This window comes from Gekko japonicus, unplaced genomic scaffold (genome assembly GCF_001447785.1).
Source record: "Gekko japonicus isolate JY-2015 unplaced genomic scaffold, Gekko_japonicus_V1.1 scaffold359, whole genome shotgun sequence".
NCBI classification, from domain to species: Eukaryota; Metazoa; Chordata; class Lepidosauria; order Squamata; family Gekkonidae; genus Gekko; species Gekko japonicus.
The window spans coordinates 455,924-472,889 of record NW_015166431.1 but is presented as its reverse complement, the minus strand read 5'-3'; the positions used below and the strand labels follow the sequence as shown (position 1 = coordinate 472,889).

General features: G+C 43.9%; 1 protein-coding gene across 1 annotated transcript in view; it reads left to right on the top strand.

Moving 5' to 3' along the window:
- TTC7A (tetratricopeptide repeat domain 7A) overlaps positions 1-16,966 on the top strand; it is a 224,768-nt gene that overhangs the window by 157,723 nt on the left and 50,079 nt on the right. The window lies entirely within an intron of this gene.

The window sequence follows — 16,966 nt, the reverse complement described above, 5'->3', positions numbered from 1 at the left end:
GGGTTCATATTTACTGGGTGGTGTTGTGTACCACCATGCCATAAAAAGCTTTAACTGCCCATTTCCACACTTTATGCTGTTGTTTAAGGAACAGGACATTTATTTTCAGGCCCTGTTCCACAGTCTGTTCCGTACCAGTGATCTGTTTAGCAGCTCAAGGCCTCATGTATTTTCTTGTAGCTTTCAGTATGGTTTTCCAGTTAAGCTTGTAGCCCTCAGTATGGGTCTCTCTATTGTGTGTGGCCCAGAAAACTGGCTCTGTTGGCTCCATAGAGCCTATAAATGCTTTAGAGCAGGGGTGTCAAACATGTGGCCCACGGACTGGATCAGGCCCGCAGAGGGCTCCTATCCAGCCCACAAGGAATTGGCTGTCTCCTACTCCTTTCTCCAGTTCTTCGTCTTCTGCTGTTGCTGCTGCTTTGCAGCTGGCTTTATTTATTTATGTATTTATTTATATTTGAATTTCTACCCCGCCCTACCCCGAAGGCTCAGGGCGGCTTACAGGGCTTTACCAGACTCTCTCAATCACACAGGAGAGATAGATGGTCACGCTTCTGTTCCCTGCACTGGCTGAAGCTCCTCCCCCTCCTCCTCCCAGGGAGAGGGAGGGAATGAGCTAGAGCTTGTTTCCTGGCCAGCCTGCCTCAATTGCACAGGAGACAAAGGCAAGCCTTTCTTCCCTTCCATTGTCTGAGGCTCCTCCCATTTGCTCAGCTGCCTCAATTGCACAGGGGAGATACAAAACCCCTTTAAGACCAACAAAGTTTAATTCAAGGTATAAGCTTTTGTGTGCCTTGCTACAGTGTGTGTTTTGTTGGGCTCATTATGCCAGGGCTCTCCTAGGTGCAACTGGCCTCCCTCCCCCTTTTCACTGTATTCATGTCCTCATGACCCAGTATTTCTCAGTAGGAAAGCAATATGAACTATTTAGATGAGGAATAGCAACAAGTCAGTGAGGTGGATTAGGGTGAGTGTGTGTGTCCAGACCAAATTCACCCGGCACATTTCCTTTGTAGACTGGGGATTTTGAACTTAGGCTACCCAGATAGTAGGCTGATCCTGACCACTATATATTGCTGTCTCTCTATTCTTGCACTGCCTCATAGGATTTGTAGTTATTTCTCTGGGGAAGACTATAGTTTTATAGACAAACACATAGCCCTCAGTCTGTGTCAGGATACTTTCTCATGTTCTTGACCAGCACACAAAGCAATTTATGTACAAAAGCTCATAATGCCCAGCCATTTCATGTTTTCCCCTGGGTCCTAGGCTCAGAACCCTGAGCATGAGATTTCTGTAATGGATGTCAATAAATCAAAAGTAGGTTTGCAGCTTACAGATACACACCTGAACAGCATACTCAAGATTGCTACAGCACAGACATTTTGATGCAATAATTCAGAGCAAGAGGTGTCAATTATGAGAGACTGTTAAAATATTCCAAGAGTGCTAGTGTTTTAAGCATGCTTTATTTAAAGCTTTAAAAAATCTTCAATTGTGTTTGTGTCCTTTATAAAGTTTATGTCTCTCCTACCTGAGATTACATTTTATGACACATATGGCCTGGCCCAACAAGGCCTCATTTATATCAGATCTGGCCCTCATAACAAATGACTTTGACACCCCTGCTTTAGAGGGCTAGGAGTCCAAGTGAAAAATCCCATGAGTCTCATTATAGCTTTGTGGCCATGTACTGGTTGAACCTCCAGGTCAGAGCAAGATGTTTGTACTGCCTTCTAAGGTTGCAATCCAAAGAACACTTTCCTGGGAATAAGTCCCATTGAATAAAATGGGGCTTATATCTGACTAGATCTTCTTAGGATTGCTCGCCAAATGTCCCACATTTCCTCCCTTCCTGTTCAGGGAGGCCTGTCCCATAGTTTGAGACTCTGGGCTTTGTTGTCAGGAATATATGGAGATATTGTACTGCAAAAAAAAGTGCAGTTTCTGTTCGGCATTTCATTTGCTGTTGGTTTACTAGCTGCTATTCGATCATGTGGAAGGTTTCTTACCCCACAGCTCATCCATGCTTTCAGTTCGTAATGCTGTATTATTTTAAGCCTCTTCATTTGACTGCAATGCCTCACTCTGCTTGCCATTACTGGTGCTCTTAACTAACCCCTTGCTTTACCAAATATGGCCACTCACAGAAGAGTTGCTCTGGTAATTTAATCCTCGATTGGCTCAATGCCCGCTGCACAGTCTACGAACATTAACAGGTAGACTGTTAAATCATGTTCCAAAATATATATGCAAAGAGATAGCTAAAATATCAAGGCTCTCGAAATTCTTCTTCCAAAACTTTCAGGAAGAGTCCTGTTCCTTTCCTTCCCCAATGAGCACATTAGACATTTACCCTTAAAGAAACATTGGAATGAGTACACCATCAATGTGCAGTACACTCAGATAGAAGGCAGCACAGGGCAGTGAGCTAATGGAAAACATCTGTTCTCTTGAGTTATGTGTACAGTAGGATCTTTTTTTCCCATCGCATAACATTTTAAATATATTTATTTTATTTGTGATGTGTGAATTCCTGGGAAACCAGATATCAAATTAGGAAAAGGGTGGGGTATTTAGAGACAGTCCAAAAAAAAATATTGCAGGGTCAAGGAGTGGAATCTTTGTCTGCAACTTGCCAGGTTCCGTACAACATCATCAGCGGAATCTGCTGCTTCTCCAGGGAATATTGGTCATAGTTCACTGCTGGGCCTCTCCCTCCCTTACAAATATTCATGCTTCTCTTCAATCTGCCAAATACTTTCACTGACAACTGTGATGTTCTTTTCCTTATTAAGATGCCTGTATGAGCTGTGTTGTGGCCAAGTAGATTGCTGTGGCATAAATAACCTTGGCCCTGACCACACTGCCTTTTGTGTATCATTCTCCACCAGTGAGATTTTGGTATTAGGTGATCTACCTTAACCGTGACATACATGGGCAGGCTGCAGTTCACAGGGCTCAGCCTGGGGAACTGACAGTCTCCTTAAAAATCCCAGAGAATGCCCACATGAGCTGTATGTCAAATTCAGACAACCAGGGAACACAGAAAATTTTCTCAGTGGGTTTCTAGGGAGAGGAAAACTTTGTGATTATGGTTAGGGATTTTAGAAGTTGGAAGCAATTCTTAGGCTGCACGTGGAACTCTAGAGACTTGGGGATGATGTGGCCACTGGGTCCTAGCACCCAGTGGTAGAATACACAGACCAGTTTCTGCATCATCAATTGCAAATCAGACTAGTCGGACCTGTGGTAGCTATAAGTGGCCTGAGTTTTTTTTATGCCAGGTGGTTCATACTGCAGAAAACCACTTTAAAAAGCAATTTGACTTTTAGGGACAGAAATCCAACTGTTCTTGCCTTCGAAGTGATGAGAAGAATTATTCTTGACATCATTTTGGAAAGCATCCAGAGCTGCAGATCAATCAGCATTTAACATGAGCCAACACTAAGCTGTCCTTCTTTTCATTGTACTTCAGCAGAGATGTGACTTGTCCAGCAGTAAAAGGCTTGACAGAAGTCACACTAGTCAAGCAAGAACTCATTGCGCCCTCTGCAAAGGACTGGCAGTTTGGGGAGTCTTTGTTGCTGCTCTGGAAAAAATGGACGTGAAGCAGTGATTTAAAAGGCAGGATACAAATGCCACAGATCAGAGTCTTTCTGGCCCTGGGAATCAGGTGTTTAATTTAGTACTCTCCTGTTCCAGCTGGGTTGAGAGCACAGAGGGTGCTGGGAAAATTCTTGGAGGAATTGACGTGGAGCAGAAATCCATCAGCCCCAGGCAGCAGGCTGTGGAAACAGAGCAGATAAAAGATAGCCAGCTCCAGGCAGCTGGTCAGAATAAGATACTGCAGGACCAGGGAGAGCTCCCCAGGTAAGAAGGAGTCCATCTGACAAATTCCGAAGCTCAAATGAATCCTTATCCCAAAGCAAGTCTGTCACAGTTCCCGCCATCTCAGGGCATTGCAAGGTATTTAAAGGGACAGTGCTCCATCTTGCAATTGTGCAGTGTGGCATGCTTGAATGGTTTAAAATAGGGCCAGTATGGTTTATTCAGTGAGAGAACCTTGGGAGGGTGGTGGGCTGTTTGGCAGAAATCACATTGAAAACATTAACTCTATATGTAGCCACAGTGAAAAGAAAAACTGACTTTTGGGAATGTCTGGGAAAGGGACTCAAAATAAAATTGCCAACATCACAATACCTTTATATAAATCTGGGGTGCTGCTACATTTGAAATACTTTGTACAGGTCTGGTTATGCCATCTCACAGAACATTTTCCTTACTAGTTTAAGCTAAACTCCCTTACTGAAACACTGGAACTCCCTGTGCAAGGAATCCTGTAACTCTCTGCCTCAAAGAAATCTAAAGGGAATTCCTTTTCATGCGGTAAATTTGGCTGTTCAAGTAGCAATGAGAACTTCTGGCCAAATGATCCTGGCTGGATGTCGTAAGTAGAGGAGCTGTCATCAGAGAAGGGCAGGAGGCTAAAGAATCCACCATGACTCTTCTTGAGAAAGGCAGACTATAAATGCTGTAAAATAAATTCAAAACAGGTAATAAGTCCACAAAAAAGTTACTAGCCCATTTGAGGCACATGGAGGGCCAGAAAAGAAAAGAAAACTGATTATCTTCTAATGTATCCAAGTTTCTGCGTCTGCTCACCTGGAGGTGATTTTTGCTCTCTGCTTGGGTGACCAGATGTGGAGGGATTTACAGACCTGATTCAAACTATTCCTCATTCTTCCTGTCTGATCTCTGCTGCACCCACTGTAAATTAGTTTTATAGATTAGTAGTGCTTCTGGTTTAACAGTAAGCAGAATGAATGACTAATAGGAGCATAAAATTAAATTTCTTGGAACACATGTTTATTGTAAACCTAAATAATCTCCCTTTGTCATACCATTTTTCTTCTCAGTTGGCTATGTACTCATCCTTTCCTCTTTTGTTTTCAAGCCAATCAGCTGCTTTCCTTCTTCTGTCAGGAAGATTCTGGCTCCATCACCCCATGTAAAAAAATAACAAGTTGTAGAGCTGCTTTTTAAGTTTTTTTAATTGCATGCTGTGCAAATTAAGCCACCCACACCATCTTTTATTGATTATATCTGTACTTGAAAATAAATGGGGTGGGGTTTAAATAAGTCCCGCTGCCATGAATATGCTTTGTTGTTCTCATTTAGATCCACTATTGTTGCTCTTATTCTTTTAATTTTGTTTATATATTTGTTTTAAGTGAAGAGGATTTACAGGCCCACACAATTGCGCAGTAGCTGAAAGGCTGGAAAGTGCTCTTCAGCTCTTGTTTGCTAGAGGTAGAAATATCTCTCCCCCCCCCCTTTCCCTTATAAGTGGAATTGTTGGTTGCTAACAGATTGACGAATATGGTAATAACCTTATGCAATATTCTGCCGGCTATCCTCATTTAGCTCCCAACTCAGCAAGATATTTTATGCGTCTGCCTCTTGTTTTAATGCATGTGAATAAGCCTGCTGATTTCATGCTCAGTGTTCACTGGGTGTTTAAGTACCTCTCTGAAAAAAGAGGGGGAAAGAAAAACTCAGATTTAGGACTGCCTGAACTTCATTTGCATCCGTATTTCACATTTGCATCCATATTTCATTTTGAGAGAATACTGCCCAGGGCTTCTGGTAAAGGAGGGGGCTAAGAGTACAAACTCATGGGAGCCCTAGTCACCCTTGGGGCCCAAGTAAACTAAGCAATTTGCTGTTACTATTGCTAACGGTACTGGGCAAGAGTATACAGCATTCTTACTCTAATCAAGTGCTTTGTGTGTGTTCTTCTGAATGCAATGGGGGCCAGAGGGGATCTTTGTCTGGGGCCCATGCTAGCCGTCAGCTGCCCTCACTCTGTTTTAGCTATTGTTCGGTAGCTTACCTCTGCCTGAGAACTTATGGCACTGCTGCTAGAATGAGTAAATAATACTGGGCTAGATGGTTCATTGGCCCAATGCACCTTGTTATATAACCATCTAAGTCAGTCCTGTAAGGTGGTATTCTCAAGATGCTGAATTCTGGTTCTACCACCTAAATTTGTACTTTTTCCATGCTCATGTATAATTGCAGATTGCACTGAATTCTGGCTGGGTATATTATGGAGCCTCCTCTTGTGGCTTTGATCAACACTCCATGCCTTGAAACGGATAAGGAAAATCTGTCATACCCCAGTGATAACATTGGATCTTTCTGTGGCCTCTGATACAGTGGACCATACAATGTTGTTCATTGTGACTGAAAGATCTTGTGGGCTTTTGTGTAATTCCTGTCAAGTGCTGCACGCATTCTCATCATTATGGTCAAGTCAGATACTAGCTGATGGCACTTAAATTGAAACCTGGAGTATATGATTTCCAATCCAGTCCCTAGAGTCATTTGCAGAAGCTGAAACTAAAGTTGAAGCTTATACCCTAAAGTGTAGCAAGTATGAAATACTGCTAGGTCGACCAGGCAAGGGTAGGCTCAGGGGTCTTTTGGGGCTGGAGCACTCCAGAGCACTGCTCTGGCAGCCCAGGAGCCAGCACAAATGGTGGCGCGGCACGCCCCGCCCCTGGCTCCCTGCGCCGAAGCGCTGGGGCTGGGGGGAGGCCCGATGAGCCCCGCCACCGGGTTCCCCGAGCCCACGCCAAAGTGCTGGAGCTGGGGGGAGGCCCGAAGAGGCCCACCGCCGGATCCCCCAGCCCCACGCCAAAGCGCTGGGGCCAGGGGCAGGCCCGGAGACCCCTGCCGACAGAAATCATTCTGTCATTTTTGAGATTGTAACCCAGTACTGCCTTTTGCACTCTCTTGTTGACTATAAAGGCCACACCATTTTTTCTACGAGATTCCTGGCCACAGTAGTAGATATAATGGTCTTCTGAGTTAAATTCGCCCATTCCTGTCCACTTTAGTTCACTGATTCCTAGGATATCGATGTTCAGTCTTGCCATCTCATTTTTGACCACGTCAAGCTTACCTTGATTCATAGATCTTACATTCCAGGTTCCTATGCAGTATTGTTCTTTGCAGCATCGGACTTTCCTTTCACCATCAGACACATCCACAACTGAGCGTCCTTTCGGCTTTGGCCCAGCCGCTTCACTCTTTCTGGGGTTACTTGTACTTGCCCTCTGCTCTTCCCCAGTAGCATATTGGACACCTTCCGACCTGAGGGGCTCATCTTCCGGCGTCATATCTTTTAGCCTTTTGATACTGTCCATGGGGTTTTCTTGGCAAACATACTGGAGTGGGTTGCCATTTCCTTCTCCAGGGGATCACGCTTGGTCTGAGTTCTCTGCTGTGGCCTGTCCGTCTTGGGTGGCCCTTCACGGCATAGCCCACAGCTTCATTGAACTGCGCAAGCCCCCTCGCCACGACAAGGCAGTGATCCATGAAGCTTGATACAAGGGTTAAATAAAGTGACTGTGGAATAAAGGAGTTCAACTTGAGGGCACCCAGAGACGATGTCAGCTGCAAGGAATGATTTACATTGAACTAGCAGGGCCCCTGAGTCTTCAAGCTCATCATGTAAACCCTTCTCTCTTCGCTCCCCCCCCCCGCAGGTCAACTGGGGAAGGGAAGGGAGGCTTTTGAAGATGCCTCCCCCCCCTTTTGCTTCCCCTTCTGACATCAGTTCCGGTGATGTCAGGGGGCATGGCATATGCTAATAGCCTAGTAGCTCATTAGCATACCATATGCTAATGAGCTTCTGCAGCTCTTTTTCTACTAAAAGACCCTTGGGTAGGCTCCAGTGTTCCCTTTAAGCTGTGGAGTCTTGTGAACAAAAATTCTACTTTTTGGGCTACTGGCATTAAAGTTGTGAGTGAGCGATTTGGCTACTGCATAAATTAGTTTGCTCTGGAGCCATCCTTCCTGAACTAAGACAAAAATGGGTGATCTGGAGGCTAAAAAACCGTGAGTTAGCTCACACTAACTCATTTTAGAGGGAACACTGGTAGGCTCCTAATATTTATATGAGGAACAGCCAGTACACAGGTTTCAAACTGCCTGTCAATCATATAGGCTGATGAAGCACACATCCATGCCTTAAAATGGCTCTGAGCACTGTTGTCTTCAACCTCCTAATATCACTGTAATAGTCTGAAAGCAGGCCACCATAAATAGGCATGATGCTGTGGAATACATCTCTTAATGTGCCTCAAAAGCAGCTTTATGAACAGTGATCTCTAGCTGCTTTTTATGTTTCCCTTTCTTTTCTGATATTTCCTAAACCAGAGACAGGGGTGGTGGTAAAGAGAAACAGAAAAAAAGAACTGTGTGCCTTTGAATTAGTAATTTCTCTTGGCTCTGCCCTGTGACTGTTTCACTCCACTTTCTGCCTGTCAGCTCCATCCCTGGGCAAATGCACTTGCCCATCCATTACCCTTGATTGGGTGGGCCCTAGTTCAGACTCTGCCCCTAGGGATGCCAACTCCAGGTGGAAGGGGTGGAGATATCCCAGAGTGATAACTGATCTCTAGACTACAGAGATCAGTTACCCTGGCTTTCTTGGAGAGTGGATTCTAAGAACATAATAACCCTGCTGGATCGGACCAGTGGTCCATTTAATCCAGCATCCTGTCTCACATACCAACCTTTGTACATATATATGGAGCCAGTTTGGTGTAGTGGTTAAGTGTGCGGACTCTAATCTGGGAGAACCGGGTTTGATTCCCCACTCCTCCTCCACTTGCACCTGCTGATGTGACCTTGGGTCAGTCACAAGCTCTGGCACAGCTGTCCTTGAAAAAGAGCAGTTTCTGTCAGAGTTCTCTCAGCCCCACCCACCTCACAGGGTGTCTGTTGTGGGGAGGGGAAGGGAAAGGAGTTTGTAAGCCGCTCTGAGACTCCTTCGGGTAGTGAAGGGCGGGGTATAAATCCAATCTCTTCTTCTTCTTCTTCCTCTGGAGGGCCAACCACTAGGCATAGTGGCCAAGACCTTCCCCTGATGATGCCTCCTGGCTCTGGGATTCAGAGATTTAGTGCTTCTGAATGTGGAGAGCCAGTTTGGTGTAGTGGTTAAGTGTGCGGACTCTAATCTGGGAGAACCGGGTTTGATTCCCCACTCCTCCTCCACTTGCACCTGCTGATGTGACCTTGGGTCATTCACAAGCTCTGGCACAGCTGTCCTTGAAAAAGAGCAGTTTGTGTCAGAGTTCTCTCAGCCCCACCCACCTCACAGGGTGTCTGTTGTGGGGAGGGGAAGGGAAAGGAGTTTGTAAGCCGCTCTGAGACTCCTTCGGGTAGTGAAGGGCGGGGTATAAATCCAATCTCTTCTTCTTCTTCTTCTTCTCACATACCATGGCTCAGCCACTGAGGAGAGCCACTGAGGTTCCCCTCAGCCACTGATAAATATCTAATCCCCTTTTAATGCTGTTTATGCCTGTGGCCATCACGACATCATCTGGCAGTGAATTCTATATTTTAATCACTCACTGTGTAAAGTATTTCCTTTTGTCCATTCCGAATCTACATCATATTTATTGGATGCCCTTGAGTTCTACTATTTTGGGAGAGGGAGAAAAACTTCTCTGTCATCTCTCTCCAACCCATACATAATTTTATAAACCTCTACCATGTTCCTCCTTGGTCATCTTTTTTTCTAAACTGAAAAGTTGCAGACTCTTCAGCCTTTCCTCATAGGGAAGGTGCTCCAACCCCCTAATCATCCTGGTTGCCCTTATGACAATTTTGCCCTCCCTCACAGGGTTTCCCTTTATCTTGTTCTTCACTGAACAGCCCCTTTCCCCCCTTTTTCTTCTTTGTTTTTCTCTGGCTGTCCCACCCAGTCATTTGAATGTATATTGTTAGATGCTGATCCAGCCTAGGGAACTGAGGAAAGAGACTAAAATCCTTCTTTTTGTCCTAGTGTGATAATGATATTTAATCCATTTAATCCAGCATCATTTAATCCAGCAAGAGGTTGATAGTAAATCAAAAATAACAGACTGTTTTATTTCACTTTGAAGGGAAATGGTCAGGTAGGAATCAGCTATAGGACTTATGAGGTGAACAGGCAATAGGAATAAGGTAACTTTGTATAAAAATAAACACCAGATAATTTGTCGCAGACAAGCAACAATTTCTGTTATTCAGACAGGTCTTTAAAACTTGAGGAGAGAGATTTCTTGGCAGTTTTTCTTACATAAACTAGCATAAGCTTCTTGGTCTAACAGACACTAAAGTTGGTGAAGGCAGGAACATTCAAACAAGTTCCAAGCTTACTTCCCTCCATTGTGAGAACTGTCCATTTATTCCTACTTTTTGCTTCCTATCATTTAACCAATTTTTAATCCATAAGAGAACCCATCCTCATATCCCATGACTGCTAAGTTTACTCAGAAATCTTTGGTGTGATACCTTGTTGAAAGCCTTTTAAAAGTCCAAGTCTATAAAGTCTAATGGGTCACTTTTGTTTATATACTTGTTCACTTTCTCAAAGAACTGCAAAAGGTTGTTGAGGCAGGACTTCCCTTTGCAGAAATGCTGATTTTCCTCCAGCAGGCTTTGTTCCTCTATGTGCCTAATAATTCTATCTTTGATTACTGTTTCTACTAATCTGTCTGGGACAGATGTTAGGTTGACTGGCATGTATTTTCCTGGTTCCCCTCTGGATCCCTTTTAAAAAATTGGTGTAACATTTGCTACTCTCCAGTCTTCTGGTACAACAGCTGAATTTAGTGATAGGTTACATATATGCTTTAGTAGATCAACTATCTCACATTTGTATTCCCTAAGAACTCTTGGGTGTATACCATCAGGATCTGGAGACTTATCGGTTGTTAATTTCCCCAGTAGGTCTAGAACTTCATCTCTTAGTGCCTCGATTTGCCTTAGTTCTTCAGACTCCCTTCCTGAAAATAGTGGCTGTGGCATGGGTACATACCCCACACTTTCCACAGGGAACACAGAAAGAAGAAAAATTCATTGAGCTTCTCTGCCATCTCCCCCATCTTTCTTTAGCAATCCCTTTATTCCTTTGTCATCCAAGGGCCCCATTGTTTCTCTGGCTAGTTTCCTGCTCCATATATATGTATAAAAATGTTTTTCATTTGTCTTGATGCATTTAGCAACCTGTTCCTCAAAATCTCTTTTTGCATGTCTAATTATTGACTTACATTTCTCTTGCCAGAATCTGTGGTCCTTTCTGTTTAATTTGTTGGGGCAGACTTTCCACTTTTTTTTTTTAAAGCCTCTTTACGTTCTATAGCTTCTTTGACTTGTGTTGTTAACTATGCAGGCCTTCTTTTAAACATAGCAGTGCCTTTCATAACCTGTGGAATGCATTCTATTTGGCCTTCAGTTAGTATGGTTTTAAATAGCTTCCAGGCATCCTCTAGAGATTTGACTCTCTTGTGTTTCCCTTTCAGCTTCCTTTTAACTATTCTCCTCATTTTTGTAAAGTTCCCTCTTTTGAAATAAAATGTTACTGTTTTGGACTTTAGGGGTAACTTCCATTGATCTGAATGCTGGACATGATAGCATTGTGGTCACAGTTCCCAATAGGTGCAACAACAGCTACATCTCTCAACAGGTCTCAAGACCCACTCAGAACCAAATCCAAGTTCACTACCCCTCTGATTTGCTCTATGACCAATTGTTCCAGTGTACAGTCATTTATGAGGTCTAGGAATCTCATTTCTACAGCATGACTCGAGCACATGTTTATCTAGTCAATATGAAAGTAAATGCAGTCTCCCAGTATCAATCTGTCTGTCTGTCTAGTACTGCTCATACAGCTATCACCATAAGCAGAAATTAGAACCTAATTATTTTAAAGACCTTACTTAGTATTCTCTTATATTTGATTATTGCGCCTATGAATTTTGCTGCTGAGAGGGTGACACGATCATTTGTATCCAATAGTAGCCATGACACCTGGGCTCACACATTTAGCAATTCCATATCTTTAAGTAAAGGGGTGAAGTCTCCCAGTATAATAACATTATCTGCTCTAGTCAGTTTCCTTATTTCCTCCTTCATATCAAGATCAGCCTCAAGGGTATGATCAGGTGGGTGATAGTACACCCCGACTTTTAAGTAACTCTTAGGGCCCAGTATTTCTACCCATATCTTTTCTGTTGGGGAGTTAATTCCACCAGTGTTTTCTAACTTATTTGATTCTATGCCCTCTCTGATGTATAATGCAATATCTCCCCCAACCTGTCTCTCCCTGCCCTGCCTGTAGAGCTTATACACCCAGGAATGACCATGTCCCATAGATTTTCCCCATTCCACCATAATTCTGAGATATCTACTATATCCAAATTGTCTTTGAGCACCAAGCACTCCAATTCCCCTATTTTGGCTCGGAGACTTCTAGCATTTACATATAGACACCTATAATGTGTTTCCCTCTCCAATAAGCCTTGCCTCCCTCAGCCCCTTGGTCACCACACATGGCCCTCATTTGTCATCCTACCTTCACTCCCATTCTATTATGCTGAGTGTTTATGCAATTATCCCTTTGGTCTGACTTGTCCCGATCCAGAGATTCCCCAGCTCCTGTCAGTTCCTCCCCTCCCGAGGATTAGTTTAAAAGCTGTTAATGACACTTTTTGATGTGAATTGCCAGCAGCCTAGTTCCCTTTTGGTTCAAATGAACCAATCTTTTGTACAGGTTCAGCTTGTCCCAGAAAGTTCCCTAATGCCTAACAAATTTAAACCTTTCCTCCCAGCACCACTTTCTCATCTGCACATTGAAACCCCTGAACTGCACCTGTCTAGCTGGCCCTGCATGTAGAACTGGCAACACTTCTGAGAATGTTATCTTTGAGGTACTGTCCTTTTAACTTTCTACCTAGTAACCTAAATTTTTCCTCCCGGACCAGATGACTGCATTTTCCAATGCCATTGGTACCAATGGGCACCATGACTGCTGACTCCTCTCCAGCACTATCTATTAACCTATCTAGACAGCACATGATGCCCACAACCTTCGCACCAGATAGGCAAATCAGTATGTGGTCAAAATGCCTCTCACAGATCCTATTCTCTATATTCCTAATGATAGAATCACCCACTACCAAAAGCCCACCTGCCCCCAACCCCAGAGGGGAATCCTTGGTACAAGAGGATATTGGTCCATTGCCCAGGAAGGGGTCCCTTCTAAGGGATCACATCTCTTCTCTTCAGACTAATGCCTTCTGACCTTGAGACTCTCACTCTCCACAACGGCAGAAGGGTTTTCAGCACAGGAGTGAGACCAGAGGTGTCGAACTCGTTTGTTATGCAGGCCGGATCTGACATAAATGTCACTGTCAGGCCGAGCCAGTGTGTGCCATAAAATGTAATGCCAGGTATAGGAGATATAAACTTTATAAAGGATACTGGCAAACCCAATTAACAATATTATTTTTACTCAAAATACAAGCAAAAGCAATTGAATCCTAGCAGTGAAAGCAGTTGATTTACTGAGGAACCCACAAAAGACCCAATAAATGTATTCAATCATATGCAAGACTAAGTTTTTTCTAAGGGATACCTTAAAAGGGGGAGTACCTTACATTTCCATACAAACCAGTTGCTTGCAGGCCAGGTAAGAGCCCTGCACGGGCCGGTTCCAACCCTTGGGTCTTATGTTTGACACCCCTGAGTGAGACTGTTCTGGTAAGTCCCTGAAGGTCTCTTCCCCAAACCTCTCTTTCTGCCTCAGCTTCTCCAGGTCAGCAGCTCTAGTTTCAAAGGAATAAACCTGTTTCCTGAGAGTCGAGAGCTCCATACGGCGAGCAAATACCCATTTCCACCTAGTGGATAGATAATCATATATGTGGCACTCTCTGCAAAACACTGAATAGCCCCTGCTGGCTTTCTACCTTCATAACTGGTTGGTCAGGTAAAGATACCTTAGAGTGAAATATGTCACTTACCTGACCTATTGTGGATTTCCCTAGCAGGAAGGATATAGCAGCACACCATCTTCCTTGCTGATATAGAGCTTGTATGTTCCTTCTCAAGAAACTTGGACTAAAGGGGTTCTGTCCTGCTCCCCCTTGACCTCCCGCGTGGAAATCCCTTTTTAAAACTCCCCTTTTAAAACACTGTACGCAAGTCCCAGGACTCTATGGCATTATACCCTACTAAGGTCTCTCCACTCCCCAAACTCTGCTCTCCCCAAACTCCACCCCCAAATCCCCCAGAATTTCCAAACCTGGAATTGGCCTGAGTGGCTAGACTTGTGCCTTCCAAGAACTGGCAGTCCCAGCAGAAGGCCAACTCTTAATTGGCTAGTCTCACATTGGCTAACACACCTTTTTCATCAATGGATGATAGCAGCTTGTCTGCATCTAGGGGCCCTCCCTCCACCACACCGTGATCTTTTCCTAACTGAGGAGAACTTCACAGTCCAGATAGATTGGATATAAGTGGGGAGGGGGTTACAGCACCCTCTGCCTCCTCTACTTAGGGCTCTGTCACTTGCTCACTCTAACTCAGCTCCAAGATTCGTCTCCAGCTTTCAGTCATCCTCCTTGGCCAGCCTAGGAGCTTCTCTTTTATCCCCTCTCCTCACCTCACTTCCCCCTTTACCCCTCACTGAGCCTCACCCCGCTGTGCACAGGTATAGGCTCTCGATCTGGGGTGCCTGAATGCAGCTGAGTTGTGTGTGTCCTAGGCGTCTGTCTCGCCCTTCCCAGCCCTGCCTGTGATAGCAATTCCATCACTGGGGCATGGGTCTGCATCGATGCCTCTCTTGCTCTGATGCACCTGGGCGGGGGGGCTGTGGCTGGGCTGATCTGTATGCAGCTGATTTTAAAAGGGAGGAGTGATCCTTCTCTCTCAGCAGACCGTTTGGGGGGCTTTGTTGTGGGTCTGTCTTCACCGGAGGCCTCTTTACCTCCGTTCTCCCTCTGTCACCATGGCCCATCTCCCGCTGCCAGGTAGGTGGTTGGGCCCATCTGTCTTCTCCTCCATAGTGGGAGAGTTGGTCTTGAGGTTCTCTGGCACCGAGGGTCCTGCCTCACCTTCCCCATTTGTGGGGGACATGGAAGTTGGACATGGCGGTCAACAGGCTGGTACCAGCCGCTGCAGGGCTGCACAAAGCTAAAAACTTGTGGTGACTTTTTCACATCACAAAAGGTTGTATGGGTTGTGTTCCCAAGCTGGGAATAAGAAATACAGTTTAGTTTAGCGATACCCTCCTCAGAACTTGGGGGGGGGGGACAAATGGGCTATGATTTAAAGCCTTAATAATATTTCTGCTGCTAGTGATTGTTGTGATGTGCATTTCATGTAAACACTTCTGGTATTCTTTGACAGTAGTTAATAACACTCAGATGGCTTACTTCAGCAAGTCAAGAAACAGAGGGTTAGAGCCGAAACTGAGGCAACAGTAGCAGTGCTTTTAAAAAAACACACCCTAATATCACCATGGGGATTACAAGCCACCACCAGCTAACCTTACTGGTTTCTACAGAAGTAACCAGGGAAATGGTTGGAGTGTGAGGAAGTAGTAATGATCACCACCAACACAGTACTAAGGCTGTTATTATTCAACAACTGCCACCTCATAAAAGCCTGCATGGTATAGTGGTTAGAATTTCAGACTAGGATCTGGGAGACCCACATTTGAATCACCACTCTGCCTTGGGACAGTCACACGCATTCAGCCTAGTCCACCACACAGGGTTGTTATGAGGATACAATAGAGGAAAGGAGAATGATGTAAGCTGCTTTGGCTCCATGTTGTGGAGCATATAAACGAAGTAAATAATAATAAATGTAGCTGAAGATGGCCAACAGAAAAAGGGTAGGTTGGTCACTGGGAGGGAATGAGAAAAGGAAGCAGGGAAAGGGGGTTGAAAGGGCAAGAGAAAGAGGAAATAGTGTGGGGAAGGGTGTACAAGGGAAAATGAGTTGCCCTACATAAATCCTCGCAGGTTCCCCACCACAACGGGGTCTGACCTGGTGGTTGGCACCATGCAACTGGTTTTCCCGGGTAGATGTTTCCAGGAGGAGGGAAAGTGGGAAAGCTGAAGAAGGGAGGGGCAGATAAAGGTAGGCTGACTGGTAAGTGGAAAGGAGAGAAGGAAGCAGGAAAAAGGCAGAGGTTATGAGGGCTCTCAGGGAAGTAACAGAGAAAATAGTGGGGAGGGGAAAATGAGTTGATAGAAAATCACTGTTGATAGAAAAAAGCATTTTAAAATATTTTTCTTGACTATTTTCTTTTTTTAATTCTGTCTTATAGTACTGCGTATAAGATCCAGAATTGCCTTCAAATTAAAAAATGTCCTAATTTACAACCCAATACACAGCAATTCATATGCAGCCTGAACAACCCCACCCGCTCCCATTAAATCTGGCACCTGAGAATTCAAAAATATTTTTCCAATTCCATTTCTTGTTACAAATGCAATAGCAATATCTAATGAAGTCAGCTCTTATAGCAGTATTCCAGCCTTGTAGCTGCTAACCAAAGGTGGATTTCCAGACAATGAAATAATAATAATAATTAATAATATATATATTTTCCCCAATAGTCATAAAGAAGAATTACCACATTCCTTTCAGTGTCACATATTTCAGTTTTAAACAAATGGTTCAATAAAAATGAAACGTATTCTTCTGAAGGTTTTGTGAGGACTTAATAACAGTTGCATGTTGGGCATAATAAATCTTAGTTTTGCATTAACAAAAAGAATTGAATTGATAGTGTCAGTAGCTGCATTAGTATTCTTGTTCAATATTTCCCACTTTAAAAAGCTGTAGAACAATTACTTCTTGTTGAACAAAGTAAATAGCAGAGCAACTCCATTTTTATTAGTCCCTTTTTTCTTCTAAAAAAAAAGATATTGATCTATCTGTTATATACTGTGGCTATGAGCTAACAACACACAGTTGCATCCCTGATATGAAGATTTTGCAGGTATTCAGTTATTCAAAATCTTATTGAACAGAGCTCAAGGGGAAAATGCAACTTCCATTTTATATTCTAATAATCAAATGTGGGTAATATTTAAATCTTTAATATGTAAAT